Source organism: Chrysemys picta, chromosome 1 (genome assembly GCF_011386835.1).
Source record: "Chrysemys picta bellii isolate R12L10 chromosome 1, ASM1138683v2, whole genome shotgun sequence".
NCBI lineage: Eukaryota > Metazoa > Chordata > Testudines > Emydidae > Chrysemys > Chrysemys picta.
Genome location: NC_088791.1, coordinates 192889742 through 192907726, shown reverse-complemented (window position 1 = coordinate 192907726; position 17985 = coordinate 192889742).

Below are 17985 nucleotides of genomic sequence, written 5' to 3'. Positions count from 1 at the left end.
TTACCTCCTTTTAGGCCATTACTTGTAGTTGAACTATAAGGCTTTGGAGAAGCGGGGAAAACTGGGAGAACAGCAGCTATACTGAAGGTTGCTGAATCTCCTCTGCCTCTCCAAAAGAATAGCTTTCTGGATTTTGTTTTTCAACACAACCCAATCTTTTTTACAAAAATGGATTTTTCCTATGACTCTGTTTTGTTGAAAAGCCATTTTCTGTCAAAAAGTGTTCAGATGGAAGATTTTTGACCAGCTCTAGTGTAAATTCCTTAAAAACGAAACAAAAAAAAGCTAATTTGACATATTAAGAATAGCTGAATTACTAACCTCTGAAATCAGTGAGTATGTATCCACTTTTTGTAAACAGCTTTGACATGCATTAACCTCAAACTGACCTAGAGATCAGCGGATACAATATGAACTAAGAATATGCCTACAGTATGAATTTAGGTCAATTTTATAGAAGTCGATTTTTAGAAATTGATTTTATACAGTCGATTGTGTATGCCCCCACTAAGCACATTAAGTCGGCAGAGTGCGTCCTCACTACCATGGCTAGCATCGACTCATGGAGCAGTGCACTGTGGGAAGCTATCCCACAGTTCCTGCAGTCTCTGCTGCCCATTGGAATTCTGGGTTAAGCTCCCAATGCCTGATGGGGCAAAAACTCCGTCGTGGATGGTTTTGGGTACATGTCATCAATCTCCCCTCCCTTCCTCCCTCCCTCCCTCCCTCTCTCCATGAAAGCAACTGCAGACAATCATTTCATGCCTTTTTTCCTGGGTTACCCGTGCAGATGCCATAGCATGGCAAGCATGGAGCCTGCTCAGCTCACTGTTGCTGTTGTGAGCATTGTAAACACCTTGCGCATTATCCTGCAGTATGTGCAGAACCTGGCTAACATGTGGGAATGGTTTCAAACTGCAGCACCCTCCTTTTCCAGAGCAAACATTGCCGGTTGGGTTTGCCATTTAAAAGGAGGGGCTGCAGTTTTCGGGTGTATGTGCAGCACACACCTCCCCCCACTCTTCCGTGTGGCTATTCTCAGGGATGATCCCTTTTAGCCAAGCGCAAACAGCCCAGCATGAACGGGGTCCTTTTACTGTTCCCTTTACAAAAATTCCCATATTTCAACCAGGTGACATGAATGATATCACTCTCCTGAGGCTAACACGGAAAGATATAGACCGAAGGTTGCTTGAATGTGACCAAAACCCAGGACCTTCACTGCAATGCTTTGTGCTGCAATGATTCCAGACTACTTGCTACTGGCTTGGCGTGGTAAAGTGTCCTACCGTGGAGGACGAAATAAGGCAGCCCTTCCCTGAAACCTTCTGCAAAGGCTTTCAGAACATCTCCAAGAGAGCTTCATGGAGATGTCCCTGGAGGATTCCTGCTCCATTCCCAGGCACATTAACAGACTTTTCCAGTAGCTGTACTGGCCGCGAATGCATCCCAAGGCTTCAGGGCAAATCAAACATTAAACACTATTGCTTTTAAACCCTGTATTGTAGTTACAAATGTGCGCTCACCAGAGGTGCCTTCTCCGGCTACAGGGTCGGGGATCCCGCCTTGGGAGGGTATTGGCTCCAGGGTGATAAAAAGGTCCTGGCTGCTGGGGAGAACAGATTCACAGCTTGCCTGCTGCGCATTCTCCTCCTCCTCCTCCTCTTCCTCATCCACAAAATCCTCCCCCGTGTTGCGTGAGACTCCCCTCTTGCAGGTATCTACAGACAGTGGTAGGGTCCTCCCCTAGAATGCCATGCAGCTGAGCATAGAAGCAATCTCTTCTCCCCATACAGCAATCAGATCCAGTGTCTCCCATTCACTCCATGCTGGAGCTAGTTTGCAATTCTGGGGGGACTGCATGGTCACCTGTGCTGCTGAGCTTGCACGCTGATCAAACAGGAAATGAAATTCAAAAGTTCCTGGGGCTTTTCCTGTGTACCTGGCTAGTGCATCGGAGTTGAAAGTGCTGTCCAGAGCGGTCACATTGGAGCACTCTGGGATAGCTCCCGGAGGCCAATAATGTCGATTTGCATCCACACTACCCCAAATTCGACCCAACAAGGTCGATTTTAGCGCTACTCCCCTCGCCAGGGAGGAGTACAGCAGTTGATTTTAAGAGCCCTTTAGGTCAACGGAACGGGGTTGCTTGTGTAGACGCATTGCTTATAAAATTGACCTAACGTGGCTAAATTCAATCTAACCTCGTAGTGTAGACCAGGGCTCAGATTACAGATCCTGGTGGGTCAGAAGGAGACATTCCTATAAAGGGCTCAGTAAGAGCAAAATTTGGCTCAGGAAATCTAAATCATAGAATCATAGAATATCAGGGTTGGAAGGGACCTCAGAAGGTCATCTAGTCCAACCCCCTGCTCAAAGCAGGACCAATCCCCAACTAAATCATCCCAGCCAGAGCTTCGTCAAGCCTGACCTTAAAAACCTCTAAGGAAGAAGATTCCACCACCTCCCTAGGTAACCCATTCCAGTGCTTCACCACCCTCCTAGTGAAATAGTTTTTCCTAATATCCAACCTAAACCTCCCCCACTGCAACTTGAGACCATTACTCCTTGTTCTGTCATCTGGTACCACTGAGAACAGTCTAGATCCATCCTCTTTGGAACCCCCTTTCAGGTAGTTGAAAACAGCTATCAAATCTCCCCTCATTCTTCTCTTCAATATTGTGGAATTTGGGATTAAATCAACTCAAAACCAGAAATTCAGAATTAAAATGCATCAAATCTCTTTTCTTGCCTTGCAAATCTGGGAGCTGATCGGTGTCATCCTTAATTTTGAATTTTGTTGTTGTTTATTGATTTGTGTCATAAGTGTAATGGTATATGAAATAAAGCTTTAGTTACTGTGTCCTCAATCCTGCAAACACTCTCTTCCCTCCGCATAGAGCGGCTACATGGGAGAGCTCTCTTCCCCCTGCATAGAGCGGCTACACGGGAGATCTTACAGTGGTGCACCTGCATCAGTACAGCTGGGTCGCTGTAAGGTCTCTAGTGTAGACATGGCCTTATATTGCTTGTGCATGCATACTTGGCTCCTTGCATCCGCACTGTGTACACTCACCAGAAGTGCTTGTCTATGCACAGTGTGGTGCACCGTGGGTAGGCCTCTCAGTGTGCAACCCACCATTGTCCAGCACACTGACTTTTGGGAAGTTTTGGCAGTGCAAAGTGGGGCAGAAACGAGTTGTGCTGGGGTGACTGGGAGCAAGGGGCTAACCTCCCAGTATAAAACTATCTCCATCTCATAATGTCATCTCTATCCCATAAATTTCATGCCTCTTTTAAAAATCCCATGCAGCTGCATAACCCTCTTTGCTGTCCTCCATCTCTGACAGAAGCATGGAGCCTGCACAGCTCTGCACTATTGTCATAAGTGTCGCAAGCACAGGACACACGATCCAGTATTTGCAGAGCTATAAGAAGAACTGAATTAGCGGGCAATGGGATGATTTCATGGAGGACAGATTACCGTGGGACACAGCGAGAACCAATTCAAGCTTGTTGTTGGCATTCACTGAGCAGCTGCAGATGATGGGGCACTGCGTCTGGGCGTGAGAAATGAGCACTGGCCGATATGGTCTGTTAGGAATTGTGTGGTGCTTGGTGTACATCTATGGACATAACACTGTCAATGCACCTATTAATTTTGCTGTGCTTGCTGTGCATTTATGATAATTGTGTGTGTTACTGATCCTATGAATTTTCACACTGTACAGTAACAAGTAGATGCTTTCAGAACTGCACTTTGCAGCATATGTTGTGAACTAATAAAGATGAATTATTTTCCAAATAATAGAATTTTATTCAGTAACAAAACCAGCACACAAAAAGGTGCAATTTAAAAGCAAATACATTAAAAGCTTAATGAATTCCTGGAACAGAACTTAACAAGGGGCAAGAGCATTCATCTCCATTTTACCTACACGTATAGCAACCGTGGCTTTCACAGATCAGTGTATGTGAAGCTGTGGTTGTCCTTAATGTCCCCTGGGGTGGAGTGGTAGGGGTAGGGATGTGGCTGCTGATGCCATGTGGAATGTTGAGGAGGGGGCTGCAGGGAGGTGCTGTAATGGAGTTGGCCATGGGTTGCAGAGGGAGGTGAGCCTGCGATTGTTTCACCTGTAGGTTCACAAGAGTCTGCAGCACCTGTGTTTGCGGCTGGAGAAGCTCCATTATGTCCTGGTGCATCTTCCTCTCCTTTTCTTGCTGGGACTCCTGGGCCTTTCTCCTGTCTGCTCTTTACTTCTCCATAGAGTTTTCAGTATTCACCCTCCAGGTCCTTTGCTCATGATCTTCTGCAACACTGCCTTGCAGGATCTCACTGAACATGTCATCCCAAGTCTTCTTTTCTCCTCCTTCTCTGTCACTGGTGTTCCACTGATGTGGCAGGGGAAAGCTGCTGCTACAGCAGCAGCTACAAATAAAACCCAGAGAGGTACCGTTGTCAGCATAGTCACAACGGAAAGCGAAAGTTAAGATTCAGAACTCCCTTCCTTTGCAACCCTAAAGTGTTAAACAAGCCATGCCTATTGCCACTGCTGCTTTGCAGCACCAGCCGTGGTGAGTATGGCCCACCAGGGGTGAAGGAAATAAGGAGGGAATTGCTTGGTTGCATGAAATTAGGAGTCTAGTGCAATGGCACTGAATGGTGACGCCGTTTTTTCACAGGCAGTAGTGATTTGCTGATGTCCCAAAGTCGCCCAGGTCTGAATGCTGCTAGCCTGTGTACTGAAATGGTGCGTGTTGAAGTTCTTACTGACTGGAGTGGGAATGTGTCCTGCTGTGAAGGAAGAAATAAGGCAAGCTGGAAGGTTTCTAGGGAGGAGAGGTTTGCAGAGTACCTCCTTGAAAATTTCATTGCAATCTCTGAGGCGGATTCAATGGACATCCCTGTGAACATAATCAAACTACTCTGCATGGCCTCCTTCGTTTAACTCTACCGGGGAATGAAAGCCGATGATAATGCTACCTTCTTTGTTATACCACTACTTCTTCTAGTATGAGTAAATTAATGAAAAGTCAGAAGCTGCCCCCTGTTAAGTTGGGGGTGCCATCGGTACATCATTGTCATAGGAAATACAATTACACGCTTACCCTAAAATCCTTTCCCTGCATCGGGCTTGCCTGTGCTCAGCTGTTGAAACTGACTGGACTGCTGTGGAGTCTCAAACAGGTCCTGGATCATGGCATAGCTGGACCCATCCACCCAGTCACATGTCCCCCATCCTCCACCCTTTCCTCTCCTGTCCTCACTGTTCGCACAAGGACCCTGTGGTTTGGACTCCTCAGAAGTACCCGGGATGATGGTAGGTCTCTGCCAAGTATGGCATGCATCTCTTTGTAAATATAGCAGATCTGTTGCTCAACACTGGATCGACTGTTGGCCTCCCTGGCCTTCTGGTATGCCTGATGCAGTTCCTTTGGTTTCTCGTGCTGCTGCTGATCCCTGTCATACCCCTCACTTGCATCACCCGAGTAATCTGCTTGTTGATGTTTCTATGACTGGTGTGGAGCTGTGCCTGAACAGCCTGTTTTCCTCACAGGCCCAGGAGATCCAATATTTCCTGTCTACTACAGGCAGCAGTGTGTCTGGAGTGCGTAGCCAGCATGGTCAGCTGGCCAGTTACACACAACAATGGAAAGTTGCTAGGTGTGCTTGCCAAGCTGGACAATCAGGAAAAGGCATTAAAAAAAATTCGTGGAGCTTTAAAGAGACAAAGGGGGCAGGGATTCAGGTCTCTGTGCCCCTGGGCAGTGAGGTCACAATTGTGACTAGAGTGCTCAATGTTTGGGCATTGGGGGACAGCTGCTGGAGAACTGGTAGGGTAGACATAAGCAACTCACTGTTTACACTCATGCTGTGTCAACCTCAGTACATCGACCATGGTTCAATGCTGCTCAGGGAGGTGGTGTTACTGCATCGCTGTAATGGGGTGCTTACATCAGTGGGAGACAAATTTAAGTGTAGACACATGCACAACTAGGTGGATGAAGGTGGCTTACGTCGACCTAACCTTTTAGCGTAGACCAGGCCTAAAGTTACACACATGCCTATGTGTTTGCATGATATGGGCCATGAATGACAGGTCACACATGTTGAAAAAGCTATGGTGTCCTACAGAAGTAAAGCAGAAATCAGAGCTGTATGGTATCTATAACCCTGTTTCACCACTGGAATATACAGGGTTTGTGCTGGGGTTCTTTTCAGGGATGGAAAGAGGGGATGGCAGGAGAGTGCCAGAGCTAAGGACTTGGTGAAGCATCAGGGCAGCTCCATTCCTGTCACTGTATCATTAGAGCCTAGCCTCCAATCCTGCTGCAATTCCCTCCACAGGATCTGCACAATCCTGTTCCTCCCTTTCTCACCACAGCATGATAGGCACCTCGCAAGAGTCTGTTCCATAGCATTCAGGCTACACCTCTGTACGGGCTCCTGAAACCCTGCCTTATCTTTGTAGAAGAACTGTATTGGGTCTACTGACCTCAGAGCTATCTGCTCTAGGGGGCAGGGTGGAGGTGGCAGGATCTGCCTCATACAGAGTGCAAGTCTTAGATAAAGAGATGAATTTCAGTTTATAATAGATCTCTGAGCCAGATCAATGAAACTTGTAATTTTATGCCCATGAATGACTCTTTTTCATGGTACCCTAACTTGTGTGTCACTAAACTTTTTTTTTTTTATTCCTCCCAGGCCTATTGGCTACAGGGCCACCTGGGGGCGGGGCAAGTGGGGCAGTTTGCCCCAGGCCCCACAGGGGCTCCCACGAGAATATAGTATTCTATAGTATTGCTCCTTTTTTTTATGGAAGGGGCCCCCGAAATCCTCTGGGCAGCCCTGATTGGCTAACTGAAAACGGGACATCCATGTTTTACGCTATTTGACCAGGCAAGTGTTGTTTTTCATTTAAATCAATTTATGATTCTTCTTCCTACTTTATTATGTATGTGGGGAAAGGATGGGTCGTCACAGCCGCCAAAGGACTATCACTTCTTTAACAAAATATGGTAAGATGAAGGGCTTATATGGAGTTATATCATCCTTCATTAGACCTTTTTAAAGAGAATGGAAAGTACAGTATCTTCATGAGTGGGGTGGGGTCTGTAATAACTAAGCTTTGTATCCCTCCCAGAAATTTCAGAATAGTTTTATGGGTTATGAGATCATACTCAAACGTACCTCTGAAAAATGTCCATTTTGCTTATATAGTTTATTTTAGGGTAATCCTTCTTGTCCTGGTATTGGTTTAAGGGCAAGTGATAATGCCTACTAAATTAGTGTTTTATAAATTAAAATAAAGAGATTTTTCTTATTTCATCCTTCCCAGATCTTTAAGGGACACTTAAATGTATTTATTAATAATACCTAACTCCCATATCGCAGTCTTCAGCAGCAGATCTCAAATTGTTTGGCAAAGGAGGGCCATACTTCCATATGGGGAAACAGAGGCACAGTAGTGCCGTGACTTATGCAAGGTCACCCAGCAGGCCAATGGTAGAGCTGAGAATAGAACCCAAGTTTCCTGAGTCGTAGTTCAGTGTTTTTCTATTAGGTCACACCATTTGCTTTAGGATTGTCTGAGAATCTGACCCAGTTCAGTAGTGACCATAAGTCCTAATCAGGTGTGACAGTTGTAGAACAGCTTATGTTAAGTAATAGTTTCAGTCTAGACCATAGTGAAAGACCTCTATGTGACAAAACCCAACAGCACGGTTAGTACTGACTGGCCTACTTAGGAGCAGTCTCAGCCAGGACTGGCCTTAACCTTGTTTTCTAAGCTTCCAAAACAGTTTGCCACATTCAACAATAAATTAACTGGCTCTTGTTCACCACACTCTGCTTGAATGTGAGTGATCCACACAATGGCAGGTATTGTAAACAAACAGGGTAACTCTAGGGTCCCTAGGAACTAGGGAAATGCCCTGTCATGGCTACTTCCTGTTGTGCTGATTTGGGTAAGCCCTGGTGGGCTGGTCACCTGAAGGAGCTGTCAGCCAACTGAATTGGAGAAACTGACAGCAGGCTGGGTGAGCACATATATGCCCTTGGGGCTACTCATGGGTCTGTTAAACAATAATGTTACCACCTTGCCTTCCAAGGAGTCCTCAAGCCAGCCCTCCCCAACATACAAACGGAGCCATGCGGAGTATCACCAGCAAAAGGCAGGTCAAGAGCACTAATGTGCGCAGAACACACAACTCCAGAGAAGAGGATTAAAACTCAGAACCCGTGTGTTGAAGGGCAAGGTTTTTCCCCCCAAGCCACCTGGTGAATGCAGTGCTCTGGGTGTTGCTATGAGTGAGGGCCCTACAGGCACTGCAGTTATCTTATCACTATATGGAGGAAGCTGCCAACTGGAGTGAGGGAGGTTGGGGAAGGAGTGACGCCAGAGCCCATGTTTCTGCTCCCCTTCTCATACTACAGGCAAGCAGTGGGTAGGCTATTTGGGGTGGTGATGTGGCAATCGCTAGACAAAGGCCAAGAATGATGTGATAGATACTGAATAAATGAAGCCGAGAAAGGGGGGCGAGAACAATATAAGTATAAAGAAAGGGGGAGAACACAGATGCAAAGGGAAAGAGAGAAAAAGGAGCAGAGGAGAAAGTGAAGCAAAGGCCAAAGGAAAGACAAAAGCATAGAAAATGAGAGAAGAATGAACAGTTTTTTTTCTCATCTCTCTTCCTAGCTGCCAACACCTTCTGTGTACACCTTTCCTGTCCCCTATTAAAACCACGTATATAGAACTTTATAAACAGTAACTACTTCTTTATCCCAACCCCCATCAGCAAGATAAAAAGTATGATCCCCATTTTACAGATGTGGAAACAGAGGCACAGAAATGTTAATGCTAGAGCTAGGAAAACAATTTTTTTTCCTACAGGAAATTTAAACCAAAAGTGAAATTTTGCTATGGAAAGCAGGCACTTTCTACACATTTTCATTTAGTCTAAAACTCAATTTTCCTTCAGAAATCTGCTTTGGTGCAAAACTTGTGACTGGCCTTAGTTAAGGCCAAAATGTTCAGCTCTGGATGTATAAAATTAGGCACCTCAAATTCCATCTCTGGATTTAAAGGCCTAAATTTAGGCATCCAGATCTGAAAATCAATTAGGCACCCAAGTGTTGGCATCTGTGACTCAACAAAGGCCACAGACGGAGTGACTGTGAGCGCTAGGTTTAGTCTCTGAGTTCATTCGATCATGCTACCTCTTATGCTATTGACCTCTCATACTATTGTGGTCAGAGGTCACACTCATTGCTTAGTGGAAGGGCTACTTCAGCTGCATGCTGTTAGGGAGCTAGTCCCAGTGCTATCAAGTAGCTGGGCACTGTTGCTCCTGACAGCTGAAAACCTGATCTGTTTTGTGGATACATTGAAGAATTCAAGGTCCAGAATCGTCTGGCATTTCTATCAGTATTAAATTAACATAAAATACTTGAGATAAACAAGAATTCAGTGGCAATTCTCATAGGCAGGAGGCATGTGTGTGAAGAAAAAAAGGTTTGGTTTTGGGATGACAAAGTCATCACCATTATTCGGTCCACCAAATTTTCAGAGTCTCAGAAACAAACCCAGTCCAGGCCCTCAACATCCACTTCATAACTTGAAAATGCTTCTGCGTGAGAAGTTTTATATGGTCTGTTTGCCATGGATGAGATTCATTTTGCCTGCAACAAGCCTAAATAATCAGGTGTTATGTGAATGACAAGGTTAGGGTTTGGGAGGCAAAGTCCACCTCTCATACTTGGGTCAAAGCCCAAGAACATGTTTCCTACCATGGTTGCTGCTCCTGGCTACAATAAGGTGGTGCAGCCCCTTGCACCACTTCCACAAGGGAGTGTAGCTACTAGAATTGAGTCATTGCAATTCCTGTGGTTCTCGATCTTCACCTGCCCCCAGTATTGTCCACCCGTCATTATGACTTAATGGCATACTGGCCGTTTAAGGCCAGAGGAGGTAGTTACCTGTTCCATGTGTCTGGGGAAACAAATGAAGTCGTCATTGGAAGAGAGAAAGATGGTCCTGAAGAGCAGTTGGTGTCAGGTAGAGGAAAGGTATGGGGCTATCCCAGCCCATTGTTTCTTTAAGCGCCTGGGACGAGGATCCTTGTAGATGGGTGGGGGCAAGGCTTCCATCTCTCTCCCAGCACAGACAAGTGTTTGGAGTTATTAGGAGAAGGATCAAAAGGCTGACTTGTTGACTGGGCAGATTGTAGGCAACGACTCTGTGGGTGCTCCAGCACAGCACCCATTGGCAGCCCCACTGATAAGTTCCTCCCCACCAGCCCTCCCGGCCAACCCCACCTATCAGCACCTCCCCTGCCTCCCTGCGCCTCCTACCCACCACAGTCAGCTGTTCAGCGGTGTGCAGGAGACACTGGGGCTGGGGAAGGAGCAGGGACAGGAAGGGGAGGGGCAGGGTGGGGCAGGGGTGGGAAGAGGTAGAGTGGGGGTGGGGTCTGGGGCAGAGCGGGGATCAAGCACCCCCCAGGAACCGGGGAAGTCGGCGCCTCTGGGGCAGGTGACTCAAAAGGATGCTACATGCAGGGCCAGTGCAACCTATTAGGTGACCTAGGCGGTTGCGTAGGGCGCTAGCATTTGGGGGGCGGCATTTTCTTCGGCAGCGACCGGATCTTCGGCCGCCCCGGTCATCATCGGCATTTAGGCGGAGGGAGCTGGGACAGGGGGGCGCGGGGAGGGCCGCCTGCAGCAAATAAAGGGGGGCATCACGCAGGGGAACTCCCCGCCCCAGCTCACCTCTGCTCCTCCTCCTCCCCTGAGCACGCCGCCCCGCTCTGCTTCTCTCCCTCCCAGGCTTGCGGCACCAAACAGTGAGCTATAGGATGGAAAGACCAGGACTTGAAGCTATGGTCCCAAGGAAAAGGACTGTGAACTCTAAACTTGAGGGGAGAGTGGAAAGGGGCCTTTTGGGAGATAAATGATATTTAACAAACTAGACCCCAGGAGAGGCAGAATATTGTTTCAAAGACCGTGGCCATGACTGGATTCTTGTGGGAGCTCAGAGGGAAACTGAGAAAAGATGCCTGCAAGGATACCCCATGCCATGTGGGGGCATCCTGGGATGGTACCTGTATACAGTGACCTATGAGGAATTGGTATAGGGACTATCCTGTAGTATGAAAGGGATGCAGAGGTCTTTTGGTGGGTGCTCTGTCTGCAGCCCATTTACTATATAACTACACTGCAGGGCTTAAGTAGCACAGAAGACCTTGGATGGAACACTGTGTACCTTGGTGAGTTGAATAATCCTGATTAAAATGGATTTTTCTGGGACACGAACAGGTCTTTCTCCTACATTTTCAGGTTAACAGCGTTTTCCTGTATTGTAACTGGCATCACAATATAGAATTTTCCTTTCCAAAGTTCACTCTTCCAAGTTGCTGAGTTTAACTTTTTTTGTCTCTCTCATTGTGTGTATATACACCTCTACCTCGATATAACGCTGTCCTCGGGAGCCAAAAAATCTTACCGCGTTATAGGTGAAACCGCGTTATATCGAACTTGCTTTGATCCACCAGAGTGCGCAGGTCCACCCCCCCCGGAGCGCTGCTTTACCGCATTATATCCAAATTTGTGTTATATCGGGTCGCGTTATATCAGGGTATAGGTGTATGTATATTATCTTTGCAAAGAAACTTTTCTTGTATAAATATGCTGTGCATACCCATGTACATAAGATATTAATATAGTATGTATGTCTTTGAATTCCAGAGAAGAGGCAGAAAAAAGAGAACCTCCATTCATAACTAAATACTGCATTTCAAAGCAGAGTAAAAAAGCTTTAGAGATGAAAATGTGTTAAGCCTCCACACAGTTAACAACATGTCACTTTGTGAGAGAATTTTCATAATTAATGAACCGGTTCAATTTGCTCTGCCGTTTGACTTTGATTAATACAGTTTTGAGTGTTCCCGCTGGGACTCTGTCCAGTTTGTTTAGTAAGCTCTTATGTCTATATCCAGTTCACTTGTATGGATCTAAGTGTTGGCACCAAATAACTGCAATGTTAGGCCAACGCACAGCCATTCTGACTCCATTTAAAAAGATAACAATATATCTTAGACCATGTTCTCTATGAATCATTTTTTACAAGAAATTTTACACTGTATCGTATCAAAATGCTGCAGCTTCAAAAAAGCCATCTCATTAATTAATTTAATTAAAATCTCATTAATTAATTAAAAATCTATATTTCAATCCACTTTGTAACTTTTGTGCTGGCCTGAAATGGCAATTTCTTCAACATTCATTAAACACAAACCTATGAAACTCCTACGATTTACAGATGTAACAAACATTATCCATCTTTCTGAAGCTGACTGTCTCAGCATTAGATACTTATCTCATAGTCCTGTTCCTGAGAGATGAAAAATCTGTAGTGTGCTGAGTATTAAAAGGGACCAAATCCAGAATTCATTAAAATCAATGGCAAAATTTGATTAGGCCTCAGTAGGACAAGGATTTGGATTAAGATGTGCATTTCATTCTGAAAATGGCTATCATCCCAACAGGAAAGGAAACGCTTAAGCCTTGTAGTGTTTTGTGAAGTTCTCTCTCGTTGCCACTTGGTCTCTCTGTAAGTTCTCTCTTTCTGCAGGCGACACAGAATGACCATTATCAGCCAAGATTTTAGCTCTGTAGGAGATGGAGAACACAAACTTCAGGTATCAAAGGGCTTTCTTATAGGGAAGTCTCCAACTTTAGGCAGGAAATGACCGACTTAATTTATCAGTTAACTTTTTATTTAGAATGGATTGTCATCTTTGAAAAAGATCACTCATCTTGAAATACCATTGAGTATATTCTTCCTTTGGTGCATGAGCATGAATCCCACCCCTAATTAATCCTAACGGGAGTATGTGTAGGGAGGAATTTCACACTCCATGAGCAGATGGCTTGGCCAAATCCTGTGCACTGCTTAGGTGCCTTAATGGTACCTCGGCCTTGTGCTGGCTCTATTTACAAGGGTGAAATTGACACTGATGGAGCTGGAGGCATCCAAACGAATATCAAAAAGCCTTCAGAAATCCTTTTTAATAGAAAAATATGGGGATGCTTCAACAAATGTTCTGCCAACACCACTTGAGTCCACATCCGCCCAGAGTCATTACAAAGAACCTTGCTTCCGGAGCTGTACTTGGAAGTTACGGCAGCAGTTGTATATTTCAAATCCATAAAGTTCAAATGAATCAGAGAAATTCACCTGAGTTCCTTCTCCCACTTAGTTGGAGGTGCCAGACAGGCCAGCCATTAATCACCAACTGTTACAAACTGTTGTGCCCAATGCACTTTTTGTTCAGATTTTTATAAGGCTGAATGGTATTGGATAATAAACAATGGAAGACAAACCGATGGAAACACAGGGAATGTTGGCAGACTTGAGTGCACATTGTTTAGGGAGCAGTAGGAGAACAATCTCAGGAAAAAACCTGAGCCTTCCAGGACCAGAAGTTTCTTATGATGACTCCAATTCCAATAATGTTCCACACAGTAGATATGTATCTTAGATGACGTTACAGATTTTAGCACTACATGGTCCCTAACAGATAATGAAGCAATGATTATATCCAGCAGTTCTATCTACTACATTTATCTTAAATATTTATCACCTTGTTTAAGCACTAGCAAGTATTCTTCTGCCCAATAAAAAGAATGCATATAGCATACTGTCTAGGACCATATCCCCACAGATCCTGTCCACCAATAGCTTAAGAGTTTGGTGGAGCACATTTTCTTTAACCTCTTCACTGCTATTGATCTATAGACATGTCTCAGCAAAAGTTTTAGTACCATCTCCAGTCCATTCAAAAAACATGAGCAAAATATAACTATATTTTCAAGGCACTGTAAAATGTTAAAAGGACCATCCACTTAAAAATTACATTTCTGTATGAATATATTTTCCTTTTGTTATAATAGTCTAACTGAGAAATTAGAAACCAAAGGAGTTTCTTTTTTTAGTTTGTTTGCTTTGTGTATTTAACAGTAGTTTGTACATCGTCTGTTTTACTTTTTGCCCGGGTGTGACTGGGTGTGTACCCCATACAGGGTCTGCATGGGTTAATGTGGGCCTGAGTCCACATGGAGGGAGAACCGGGCTCAATTGATCACGAAGCCCAGCTGGGCAGGACTAGGCTGGTTAGCATAAGTTTGTAGCAGAAAGGGACTGCAGGGAGGGAGTCTGCAGTCAGGCTCTGGGAACAGAGAAGTGGTGAGGAGGAAACCCAAGGGGAGAATAGTGCCCGAGATCCTAGCCCTGAAAGAAGGGTCAACCCACAGAAGTTGTGGGAAAGAGAGCCTGAGAGAAGCTGGGTAGGAAGAAGCCCAGGAAAACAGTAGCAAGGGGTGGGATTGTATGAACCTTAGCTGTCAGTTATAGAATCCAGTGTAGAGGGGGTGCCTGAGTTCTCCTAGCAGCCACTGGCAATGTGGCATAAGCCCAGAGTCAGGGGCCAGAGACATGACACAAGATCTTGGAATTATTATTTGGACTCTTGCTTGTTGATCTTTGTCTGCCCCTTTTGGGGTAACAAATACTGTGACCTGGCTGGAGGGCTGAGTTTCATGAGAGACCACTGAAGTGACTGTCAGTAAGGGGCACCAGTGAAAGGCAGTGGTTACACCATGCCTGGCCATAAGGAGGCACTCTTGTGGTGCGTGAACCCCTTCACATCTAGCTAAGAAGGCAGTTCGATTTTTCCCCCCTTGTCTGGGAGTCTTTCAAAAGACAATAGCAGAGAGAAATAGGTTTTAAAAAATGTGATTGTAAAACCACAAAATTTGGCAGGAGGTTTGGGAGCAGGAGTAGTATCTGCTTTTAACTTATCTATTTGACATCAGTATTTTTTTAAAAAAGCTAAGGTCTCTTTAACTAATCCTAAGAACACTCCATGAGGTAGTCTGGTAAATGGTGTTTCCCCCATTTTACAAATGGAGAAATAGAAGCAGAGAAGACAAGGGACATGCCCAAGGTCACAAAATAACCTAGTAGCAGAGCCAGGATTAGAACTTAGGAATCCTGCTTCCGTGTCATGTTCTCAGCCTACTGGACCATAATATCTCTCCCATGTTGCATACTTGATATTTTTTTATGATTGATTCCATTTGGGCACTAGATTTAGGTCTTGAAAGCTACTGTACTACTAAACCACTGGAGGATGCCTAGGAAATGCAACCCCTCTGCCCCCAACAGCATATTAAATCATCTTCAGGACACATGCATGGCCACTCAGCATTGAAAGGGTTAATGGAAGCTATGAGGGTATGCTATTAAGCCTTCTCTGTAAGGTATCTACTGCAGTTCATCAGAATTTATTGGCTTCACATTCAAGGTATTGTCTGACACTAAATCAATTATTATAATTCCTTTAATTTGATTCCTTGTGGCATTTACAACAAATCACATTTCCCTCCCAGCTTCTCATTTTAGAGAGCCAGATTCAGCTCACCACAAATTCAGTGGTCAAACCCCTCCTGATTTTTACTACGTGTTGGATGAGCCCCAGGATACGGAACACTAGGGTGACCAAATGTCCCGATTTTATAGGGACGGTCCCGATATTTGGGGCTTTTTTTAATACGGGCACCCCCTGTCCTGATTTTTCACACTTGCTATCTGGTCACCCTACAGAACACTAACATCTCTGTCTATTGTAGCAATGAATCAAACTAGATCTTCATGACAAGTTATGTTCAAATCGGTCCTTTGTCTTCTGGAGACAGTGTCCTTTTGCATTGGAATTTTAAGATCACTTTCCTTGGGTCTTCAGAAAAACCTTTTTTGAGCTGTTGTCCTCCAGAAAATCGAGTGTTACCTTCAGTGTTAGTGGTTCCATCATGGAGGCCCTGCCTCAGGTACAGAATGTGGGATACAGTTGAGAGATCAAAGCAAATGAGAATTTAAGTAGAGGAAATAACTAGAGATGAATAAAGGAAGTGAGATTGACATAATTGTTTCAAAGATGATGAAGTCCTGGAAAGAAGATGAATGTAGTCGCTGAGATGAGTAGTGTGTGACAGCTATGGATGTTAATACTCGTGAAAGCAAAATTCAAATACACCTCTACCCCGATATAACGCGACTCGATATAACACAAATTCGGATATAAAGCAGTGCTCCGGGGGGGCGGGGTTGTGCACTCCGGCAGATCAAAACAAGTTCGATATAACGTGGTTTCACCTATAACGTGGTAAGATTTTTTGGCTCCCGAGGACAGTGTTATATCGGGGTAGAGGTGTATCAGCAGGTTAAAGTCTGATGCTAAAAGGTGTCTAATACTTTGTGAGAGCTGCTATGTGCTTCAGCTCCAAATGAAATCAGTGGGAGTTGAAAGTAGACACGTTCAGGATAGGGCCCATGATTTTTTAATAGAATCTTATGAGATGCTTTAACTTCCTTGGGTCTGCAGTACGCTAACTCAGCCAAGAGAACAGAATCTGTGGTCAATACACATAATTTCCTTTAGTTTTTAAATAAAATTAAAACAAAGTAAAAACCTGCTTTGGCTGATGATGAATAAAACAACTTCTCCAAGTACGTTAGACCCTTAGGCTGGACACTGGGATACTATAAAATAATTTAGGCTTAACATTTAGGGTTTATTGAAAAATGTTTTATAAAGCAGAAGAAGTGGTGATGTGTCCCTGTACCTCAGGGTAGACTGATGCTAATGAACCTGTACAGACTTAAGGCTTAAATGGATGGCTGTGAGTCCTTTTGTGGGTTTTATTCTTTTCCACTCATTTTCTGTCGCTGAGAATAACTCCAGGTTCCCTGAAGGGTCTGAGATGTAAATAAAAGAAAATGAATCTCCAAGGAATAAAGTGGATGCTAATACACTGTCTCTCTGATTCAGCTGTTGCATACTTTGTATTAGCCTCTGATGTAGAGATTTCTTTTTTTAAGAAGGGCTTCCTGACACTGAATGTAATCCAAATTCTATCCCTCCCATGGCAGGACAGTTATTCGTGCTGATTCTGAAGTGGTGGAACTAGCATCGCTCCTGCAGTCAGAAATGAGGGCTGTAAAACGTAACCTGGGGCAATAGGAGAGGTATTGGAGGGTCTGCCCTCTTGTTTCTGGGTTGCTCCTAGTACTGTTTAGAACAGAGGATTTGTCTTCCACTCCTCATTTACCCACATCACTGTCTGATGTAGCATGAGAATGAGCAGGGCTACGCTGTGAAGCGGGAGCAGTGAACCTATCGCATGCAATGCCAATGACGGTTGCGATTTTCAAAGGTGGCCAACGAGGATTAGGTGGCCAAGCCTCACAATAGGAATTGGGCATCTCATTGCTTTAGGAACAGAGGGTCCTGTGGCACCTTTAAGACTAACAGAAGTATTGGGAGCATAAGCTTTCGTGGGTAAGAACCTCATTTCTTCAGATGCAAGTAATGGAAATTTCCAGAGGCAGGTACCTTTACTTGCATCTGAAGAAGTGAGGTTCTTACCCACAAAAGCTTATGCTCCCAATACTTCTGTTAGTCTTAAAGGTGCCACAGGACCCTCTGTTGCTTTTTACAGATTCAGACTAACACGGCTACCCCTCTGATACTTGACATCATTGCTTTAGGCTTCTTTAAAAATGGAGCCTACATTGGTATATGCCCAGAGTAGAGCTCTGAATCTCGGGGATTTGAAACTAGCAGTGAGGACAGAAAAAAACATGAAAGGGAAGGCGGGGACAAAAGAAGCCTCACTATGTCACTCACTCAAGATGCCCCCACTCAAAAAGTTTTGCCACCTCTCTAGTCGGGCACATCAGCTTTTCCTCATGAACTCACTAAATCATACCCTTGGGCCGCAGCAGGAATGGTGAAGCCTTCTCCAAGTGATCTAACTTTCCTACTTGTGCCATGTAACAAATGCTCTCTGATGGCCAAACACAGAGAGGACTTAGCCAATCAATGGGGTTTCCCCTTTAGTGGTGGGACTTGGAGTCTTGCGCA